Source organism: Gossypium hirsutum, chromosome A09, assembly GCF_007990345.1.
Source record: "Gossypium hirsutum isolate 1008001.06 chromosome A09, Gossypium_hirsutum_v2.1, whole genome shotgun sequence".
NCBI classification, from domain to species: Eukaryota; Viridiplantae; Streptophyta; class Magnoliopsida; order Malvales; family Malvaceae; genus Gossypium; species Gossypium hirsutum.
The window spans coordinates 33,763,733-33,773,138 of NC_053432.1; the positions used below are offsets into that span (position 1 = coordinate 33,763,733).

The 9,406-nt window shown below is 39.0% G+C and overlaps 1 non-coding gene across 1 annotated transcript; it reads left to right on the forward strand.

The window, feature by feature from the left end:
* The first annotated feature begins 8,792 nt into the window (after positions 1-8,792).
* Positions 8,793-8,899, forward strand: LOC121207489 (small nucleolar RNA R71). Its single transcript, XR_005902578.1, has one exon. It is a non-coding gene; the product is annotated as a small nucleolar RNA R71 (small nucleolar RNA).
* Positions 8,900-9,406: the final 507 nt, after the last annotated feature.

Below are 9,406 nucleotides of genomic sequence, written 5' to 3' on the forward strand. Positions count from 1 at the left end.
TGAAAGAATTTTTGATGAATGTTGATAATTTTGGATATACGAGTTATGCGCTAGAATAAATCTCAAGCTAGTGTATTACATTAGGCTTTATGCCTATTCGACTGTATACGGGTAACGTTAACTATGATTGAATGTGCTAAATGAACTAAATGTTCAGGTACGTGGAAGTTGACTTTTCTTTTGGAAATGAGTTAAGTCGAATGTTGAGTATATGTGTACTTTCGGTTGGGTTACAGCTTATACATGAATGAAAATGTGGGTTACAAATATGTGGGTTGATGATGTGAATTATACATGTTAATATGTGCTTAATGTGTGTTTGAAATGCATTTATGAATTAAATTAAGTGATTATTGCTTACGAAATCAAGAAAATGAGATATTTGTGCATACTTGTACAAATGTTTATGTATTTGTTTTAAGATAAGAAAATGATTTTATAGATCGATGCGAAATCAATAATGAATTACAATAGCTATCGATGAGCTAATGTTTATATGAATATAATTCAATAAGAGGACGTTATCCTAAACTATGCATCGGTAGAAATTTTCGAGGACAAAAATCCCTAAAGGGGGGAGAGTTGTGACACCCCTAAAGTGACCCTAGTCGGAAAGTGGTTTCGGGACCACGAAACCGAGTCACAAAAATAATTAGATGTTATATTCTGTGCTTATTGTATGTGGAATTTGTATGTGTGAATATTTCGTGCCTTGATTTTTATCAAGGCGGTGTTAATTTATAAGAAAGGACCCATGTGATAAGACTTGATAATGTGATAGGTGAAATTTAAAGTGGCCAAATAATGCATGAGTTATTGACATGAGGGACTTGCATGTCAAATGGACCACTTTTAATTGGTGGCCGGCCATAATGATAGTTGATAGATATTATATGCATTTCATTTTAGCATGATAATAGTTAGTGGCTTTATATTATGGAAGAAAGAATAATTAAAAGAAGAAATGGGTGATAAAAACAAAGGTGGTTCATCCTCACTCTACCATTGCCGTAACTTGAGATTAGAAAGAAAAAAAAAAGAGAACATGCATGTAGTTCATCTTGGAGTCCGAACAAAGGAGAAAGAAAATAAAATTTGTGGCTTTGAAGTTTCGGCCATTTGGAAGCAACAATTCAAGGTGAAATTCAAGTTGTTTTGTTAATTTTAGTATCATTGAATCCATGATTTGAATTCATGAAAATTTAGTAAGGTTGCATTCGGCAACTTGCTTGGAATTAAGAAATGATGTCTAAGCTTAGGTGATTTCGATGATGATATATATATTCATAAGTATATTTAGCTGATTCGGCTTTGGTATTTGCATAGATAAAATATGTGTGAAGTTAGTTGTTGTGTTTGGTTAAGGTACTATAAATAGCTTATGATTAATTCATCTTTGGTAAGTTTCATGTATGATATGCTATGGCTTTGAGAATGCATTTTATAAATTAGTTCGAAAAGGAGTGAAATAACAATTATTTGTTTGACTATGTATTGGATATTTTGGTTTGGTTTGTCAATGCAATGTATGCGCTTAGGTTATGCTTAAATGGTTAGTGGAAGTAAATGATGTAATGTCAACCATAATTTTATATGTTAACAAATATTATGCTATTTGTTATGATTGGTATGAGTTAAAATGCGGATGTGTATAGATAAGCAAAAGGATATGTTTAGTATTTAGTTAAAGTAACGAAATTGTACTAAAGAGAGTATTAATGCATGTTTGGTACTTGAGATGATTGAGGTGGTGATCTCGAAGCTAAATGTTATAAGGAATAAGTGTATTTCTTGCTAACCGAATTATAATATAACCGAATGTGGTTTTACACAATAGTGATGTGATAAGTTTAAATTTGGTTCATTAGCTCAAGAACTCAAGGAAACAAAGTCGGATCGTGGAAAAAGGGAAATTGGTCTAATAGTCGGAATTGACGTACATTAGCGATCGAGGTAAGTTTTAAGTATTAAAGCCTATAATGTGATTGAGTATGATATGTTAAGCACATATTAAAAGAATCATAACTCTATTGTAAATCTTTATGCATATAGCCTAATGGTTATTATGAAGTATAGGTAAGTTATTGATATGATATGTTGCCAAATGGATATGATATTATGAAGTGCTGAAAGGATATGTCAGAAGAGTAAAATTGTGATAAACCTGCTCAGGACAGCAGCAGTAACATGAATTTAGAAAATCACCATAAATTCATGGATTTGAATTAGAGGCTGAATGAGACATGAAATTAAAGCTTAATGAGTCTAGTTTCTTATAAAAGAAACCGTGTAAGCAAAGGAATTTCTGATAATGAGAAATTTGATTCGTAGTAAAGAGTGGTCAGATTAGTCAAGCAGTGAAACAGGGGAAACTTTAAGAAAAATCTGGTATTGATTGGCCAAACCTAAAATTCTGGAAATTTTATGGATGGAAGACATACGAGTCTATATTCAGGAAAAATTTACGGAAAGTGATTTGGAGTTTTGTAGCTCCAGTTATAAATAATTTAGTGACTATTGCTCAGGAAAAACAGCTTGTGCTGAATTTGAGATTGTGTTGTAAACCTTGATAAACTTGTTTTAGTTGCTTATAAGCTATTGATTAAACCCATATGTGAATTCTAAATTGTGATAAGGCCTAATGGCCGATGTGATGAATGTGAAAGTGTATATATGTGATAAGGCCTAATGGCCGATGTGATGAATGTGAAAGTGTATATATGTGATAAGGCCTAATGGCCGATGTGATGAATGTGAAAGTGTATATATGTGAATAAGGCCTAATGGCCGATGTGATGAATGTGAAAGTGTATATATGTGATAAGGCCTAATGGCCGATGTGATGAATGTGAAAGTGTATATATGTGAATAGGGCCTAATGGCCGATGTGATGAATGTGAAAGTGTATATATATGATAAGGCCTAATGGCCGATGTGATGAATGTGAAAGTGTATATATATGTGATAAGGCCTAATGGCCGATGTGATGAATGTGAAAGTGTATATATGTGATGGGGCCGTGTGGCCAACGTGATGGATGTGAAAGTGCATAAATGTGATAAGTCCCGAAGGGCATTTGTGTCAGTACTATATCCGGGTTAAAACCCCGCAGGCTTTATGCGAGAATATTATCACTGATTTATGTCCGTAAGCTTCGTGCTCGTACTATATCTGAGCTCTAAAGACCCGATGACTACGTGTGGGAATTTTTGTCCGGGTAAGACCCGATAACTTCGTGTGGAGATTATGTCCGGGTAAGATTTCGTAATAAGAATTGCTTATAAATATATTCAATGCGAAAGGTTAAACAGGTATGTACTCCAAGTTTATATGTGAGCTTGATTTGCACTAAATCATAAGGTAGTTATGTGATGCATACGAGAGCAATCTATGAGACTATTCTTGTGATTATGTGACATCGGATCAGTGTGAGGGGTGATGTGAAATCATACGATATATCTATGTCACATGAGCTCACTTTTACGTGAAAGTTTATCTGCCTATTGTATATGATGAGATGTGCGTATTCGGAAAAGGGATGGTATGCCCGAAGGAAGAGTGAAATAAAAATACGAACAACTATGTTATAATTTGATTGTTATCTATTGCCACCGCTTAAAACTTACTAAGCATTGTAATGCTTACTCTGTTTCCTCTGTCTTATAGATCTCATTGCGAAGCTACAGGCTCGGGGATCGTCAGCAACTAGTCACACTATCACTATCCACTGTTGGTACTGCTATGTTTGGATTATCTTATGGCATGTATAAAATAGACTAGTGGCGGAGGAATATTTTGGTTAATGTATATAGCCATGCGAAAATGGCTTATATATGTTTGAGCATAATGTTATAATCATTTGGTATGGAATGGTTAATCACCATCATAATTTGTGCTATTTATGCTGAAAGGGCTAGTTGAATCATGGAAACTATGAAGTAGGTAAAGTCTACCTTAAAGGCAGATGCTGGCAGCAGCAGTGAAGTAGATTTGGAAAATCACTAAAAATAGTAGGATTGGAATTAAATAATTAATAAATTATGTAAACGAACCTTAATGAATCTATTTTCATAGGAAAGTAACGAAACGATCATATGGACAGTATGTTAAGAGTTATTGAGGTTCTCGTGAGACGGGGCCGGAACGGTTTCTGGACTCCCTGTTCCGACTTTGAAAATTCATTACAAATTAACTAGATATAATTAGGAGTCACGCCATATATATATAGATTCCTCTCTGAGTCTAGTTTCCATAGAAACAAACGGAATCAGTATTGAAGCTCTGTGCAGGGAGATATCCACGTCGTAATGAGCAAGGGTCAGTGTAGTCAATCCCTGTAACATGGGAGATTTTGACTAATAAACTGTACTAATTGACCCGACCAAAAATTCTAGAAAAAAAATACGTAGATGGGCATATGAGTCTAGTTTCAGGGAAAAATCACGAAACTGATTTTTGAGTTGTGAAACTCAAGATATGATTTTTAAAGCGACTAGTACGCAGATTGGGCAGTGTCTGGAAAATTATTTTTATAAGGGGTTTAAAGTCTGTGAACCCCTCGTGTCCGACTCCGGCAACGGTCTCGGGTACGGGGTGTTACAGAAAATAAAAATCAAAAGAAAAATAAAAATAAAATAAAATAAATAAAATAAAATTAAATAAAGGAGGATTCAATGATCCTCGTCGGTGGGGCCCTCAGGTGGTGGTGCTGGAGTGGCGATGTGAAAGTGTTGGCACAGTTGTTGCATCATGGCCTGCATATCATCCATCTGTCGGTCCCATCGCCGAACTCGCTCATGAATCATCTCAAACTGTGTAGTGCAATACTGTTCGAAGTGGGCGAGTCGGTTGAAAAGATGTGCCAATGAAGCAGCCGCATGAACTGGTCATTCCCTAGGTGGAGCAGTGGAAGGCTCCTCACGCTGTGGGGAACATCATTAGGGATGTCCTCAAGATCCTCCTCGTCAATGGCATGCGATAGAAGGTATTGAAGAAGATCGGTCCCACGTCGGTGCTGGATCATCCTCATGTGTAACATAGTAATGATGCCCTGTAGGGACATTTGACCTATCAGGCTAAGCGCTAATGACTGGGCCGCGGTGTTAAGGAGGCCGAAGTGTCTGGCAAGGCGCGTCACGTAGGGGCCGATAGAGATTACCCCCTTCCTATGCCGCTCCGTCTGATGGCGAATGGCGAAAGCAATAAAGTATGCGAAGTCAGTCACATGTGCTTTCGCCATACACCATAAACAGTAGGCGTCGTGGGTGTTGACGACACAGGTGCTCTCTCTCCTTCCGGTCAAGGTGTGTGCCAATATGGCATGGAGATATCGTAGGGAAGGGGGGAGAGCTGAGGCCTTCGAGCGGCTGGGGTCGTAGGTGGAAGAGACTGGTGCCAAAGCCTTCTAGCACAAGAAGGGGGAGATGTGGATATTACGTGGTAGTGCATTCATGTACTCCTCCTCCATAAACTCATCAGTTTAAAGTCCCAGAGCAACTCCAAACTCTAGGACACTCATCGCACGAACTAGATCGCCTAATCGAAAGTGAATAGTGCCTGGGTCGTCATTGTTCGTCAACACCACCTGTAAATGAAAAGTAGAGCATTATTCTAAAGTTAGCTCTAAATAAGTGGGCTCGGTAATAATGAAGAACCGTTCTCATGGGTTTGTGGACAGGAGGGCGTGGATGGCATCAGTGAGCTGGACTTGCTCTACGACAGCCCAGTCGATGCAGCAACCTGTGGTGATGGGTCGTGCGCATAATATCTGAAATAGCTCCTCTTTCTAAGCTTGCGAAAATTCAAGGAACGGGTGCCGAACTTCAGTTGTATCATGTACCGTGGAAGAACCTGGTCCCCTATGTCTCTTTGAGGATGGAACTGTGGCCTTCTTGCCTCTCGATGATGACATAATGTTCCAAAAGCTGTTGTAAGGCGGTGCACAAGCGTGTTGGTGGCGAGCACGAGCGTGTGACGCGAGGATGCAGCCGTGTGGTGGGAAAATGGAGGGTATATAGAGGGGTAAATGGCGATTAATGCAATTGGAGTGGTTTTGAGGGTGGTTTGGGGGTTGGAGAAGTGAGAATTAGGGAAATGGTGGTTGAAATAGTGATTAGGGGTTGGGGGAGGGTAGATTTCGACTAGGGTTTTGAAAGAAGGAAGAAGATGAACATTGGTTTGCTTATATAGGGGAGGGGCACACGGCCTAGGGCCACACCCTTGTACTTTGAGGGTGAGCCCGTGTTTTTCAAATTTTACGAGTTAGGTCATGCCCGACTACTATCACACGCCCGTGTCTCTTGGGCGTGTGCCAAACACAGCCATGTCGCACGGTCGTGCCCAGCTTTTTTCACTTCTCCCACTCCCGTGTTTTATGGCAGCACGCCCGTGTGTTGTTGTACACGGCTGAACGGCATGGGTGTGTCGAACGCCCGTGTTGAAGAAACAGAATCGAGCCTTGTTCCTAGCACGCCCATGGTTTTCTATCCCCAGCCCATGTTTTTCCTATCAAGTTCACCCACGGCCATGTCGCACGGCCGTGGGGATTTATCGCACCCTATGTTTTGGGGAAATCATGTCCTGCTTCAACACCGTCGTATCGCACGACCGTGTCTCTTCCCTTGTTTGGCCATGGCTGTAGGCACGCCCATGTGCCTGGCCGTGTGTGCTAAAAAACTTTTCAATTCAAAGACTAAGTTAAATATTTGAAGTGTTAGAAACTAAAAATAAAGAAATCAAAATATGTTAGTGCTTGAGTTGCCTCCTGAGAAGCGCTTATTTATAGTCTAAGCTCGACTTACCTCTCCGTTGATTTATCATGGTGGTTTGAGGAGTTCATACTCCTCGTTCCTGCTGTCAATCTTAAAATAAGGTTTTAATCGGGTGTTGTTTACCTTAAAAGTGCCGAACTTGGGATGACTCACCTCAATCGTACCGAATGGGAAAATACTGAGTATCGTAAGAGGGATTTCCTCATTTGGTGTGGTAGTGACAATGTAGGGATCTATGGCATCCAGTAAGTCTTTATCGCCAACCTGAAGTTGATTAGGAGAGGTATCGGGCTTGTTTTGGCGGAGTTTCGGTTTATCATATGTTCTCGGCTTGTGTGCTTGCCATTCATCTAGCTCCTCTATTTGAAGCCTTTGTTCCTCATGGGTGTCTTTGTTCTCTACATGATAGTGGTGCACTGTCTCCGTTGTCTTGGTTCGAGGAGGTTCCTGCAAGGACGATTGAGTATTACTTTTATTATCGACAGGTTTTATAGCATTATCTTGAGTTTTAGAGGTTCTGAATGAGTCGTGTGCTTGAAGTGTTACTGTGTCGTCACCTGTACGAAGTGTTAGCTCTCCTGTTCCTACATTAATGATGGTTCTGGCAGTTGCTAAAAAGGGTCGTCCTAAAATTAAAGCTATCTCGTTATCCTCATCCATATCCAAGATGACGAAGTCTACGGGTAAATAAATTTATCAATTTTAATGATAACATCTTCAATAATACCCTTAGGAAATCTAACTATTTTGTCAGCCAATTGTATGCTCATCCTAGTCTGTTTGGGTTTACCAAGACCTAGTCGTTTAAACATTTTATATGGCATAACATTTATAGTTGCCCCAAGATCAGCTAAAGCATTATTCACAGATAAACTACCAATTAAGTAAGGAATTGTAAAACTCCCTGGATCTTTCAATTTGTTAGGTAGCTTATTCTTTAGAATAGCTGAGCAGACTGCATTGAGTTCCACATGCAATGTAGCGCCTAATTTTCTTTTATTGGTCAGAAGTTCCTTTAAGAATTTTGCTGAGTTGGGCATCTGCAAAAGAACTTCAATAAAAGGTAAGTTAATATGTAATTTTTTTTAAGAGTTTGACAAACTTACTGAATTGTTCTTCTGTTCTATCTTTCATCATCACTTTAGGATATGGCACACGAGGTTCATGATTCGTACTTACCTGCTTGAGTTCATTATTGTTTACCGCTTCTCGTCCTTTGTTCATCGCATTGTCTTGCCATATTTCTGGCTTGGGTGCAATGAGTCCGTCCTTATTTTGAGTGCTAATTGCATTGAGGTGTTCCCTCAGATTAGGTTCAGTATTACTTGGTAAGCTACCTTGTGGTCGTTCGGAGATTAGTTTGGATAGCTGGCCTATCTGAGTTTCGAGTCCTTGGGTTGATGCTTGTTGATTCTTAAGTGTTGTCTTGGTATTTTGAAAATGGGTTTCTGACACCGAGATGAATTTAGAAAGCATCTCTTCAAGGTTTGGTTTCTTCTCTTGTTGATATGGTGGCTGTTGAAAACCCTGAGGATTTAGTGGTTTTGATTCCCTTGACCACCCCAGGAGAAATTTGGGTGGTTCCTCCAACCTACATTATAGGTATTACTATATGAGTTATTTTGAGATCGGAAGTTATTATTACCCATATAGTTGACTTGTTCCTCTTCGGTTGTGGGATTGAAGGATTGATATTCTGTATGGACGCCTCCTCTGCTTGAGTCACACCTCATTACTTGATGTACCTACGTAGAACCAAGAAAACTATCAATCTTTTTATTGAGAAGTTCTACTTGATTTGACAGCATAATAACTGAATCGATATTATAAACGTTGGTTGTTTTTGTTGGCTTAGTCCTCATAACTTGCCACTGATAGTTATTCAGTGACATCTTCTCTATAAATTCATAGGCATCTTTCGGTGTTTTAATGTTGATGGTTCCGCCAGCAGCTGCATCAACCATTTGCTGAGTCGAGGGATTCAGGCCATTGTGGAATGTTTGTACTTGAAGCCAAAGCGATAACCCATGGTGAGGGCACCTTCTCAGTAAGTCCTTTTATCTCTCCCATGCATCGTAAAGCATTTCTAGATCCATCTGCACAAAAGAAGAGATATCATTACGTAATTTAGCCGTTTTACCCGACGAAAAATATTTTAGTAAAAATTTCTTGGTCATTTGTTCCCAAGTAGTGATACACCCTCGTGATAACGAGTTCAACCACTGTTTAGCTTTGTTTCTCAGTGAAAAGGGAAATAACCGAATACGAATAGCATCATCAGAAATGCCATTGATTTTGAATTTATCACAAAATTCTAGGAAATTTGCTAAGTGAGTGTTGGGATCTTCATCCTTCAAACTGAACAAACTACTGTATCATCTAAATAGTGTTAGGTTTTAATTCAAAAGTATTTGCAACTATAGCAGGTCTAACTATGCTAGATTCAGTTCCTGTTAAAGAAGGTTTAGCATAATCATACATAGTACATGGAGCAGGATTTTGATTAGCAGCAATTGTAGGAGGTAGTTGATTGTCTTGGTTTTCAGCCATCTCGTCGGTTGGAGTTTGAGTATCATCTTCTTCCTCGTTCTCTGTGTATCGTAAGCTACGCCTTATTTCTCTTTGATTTTTGTGAA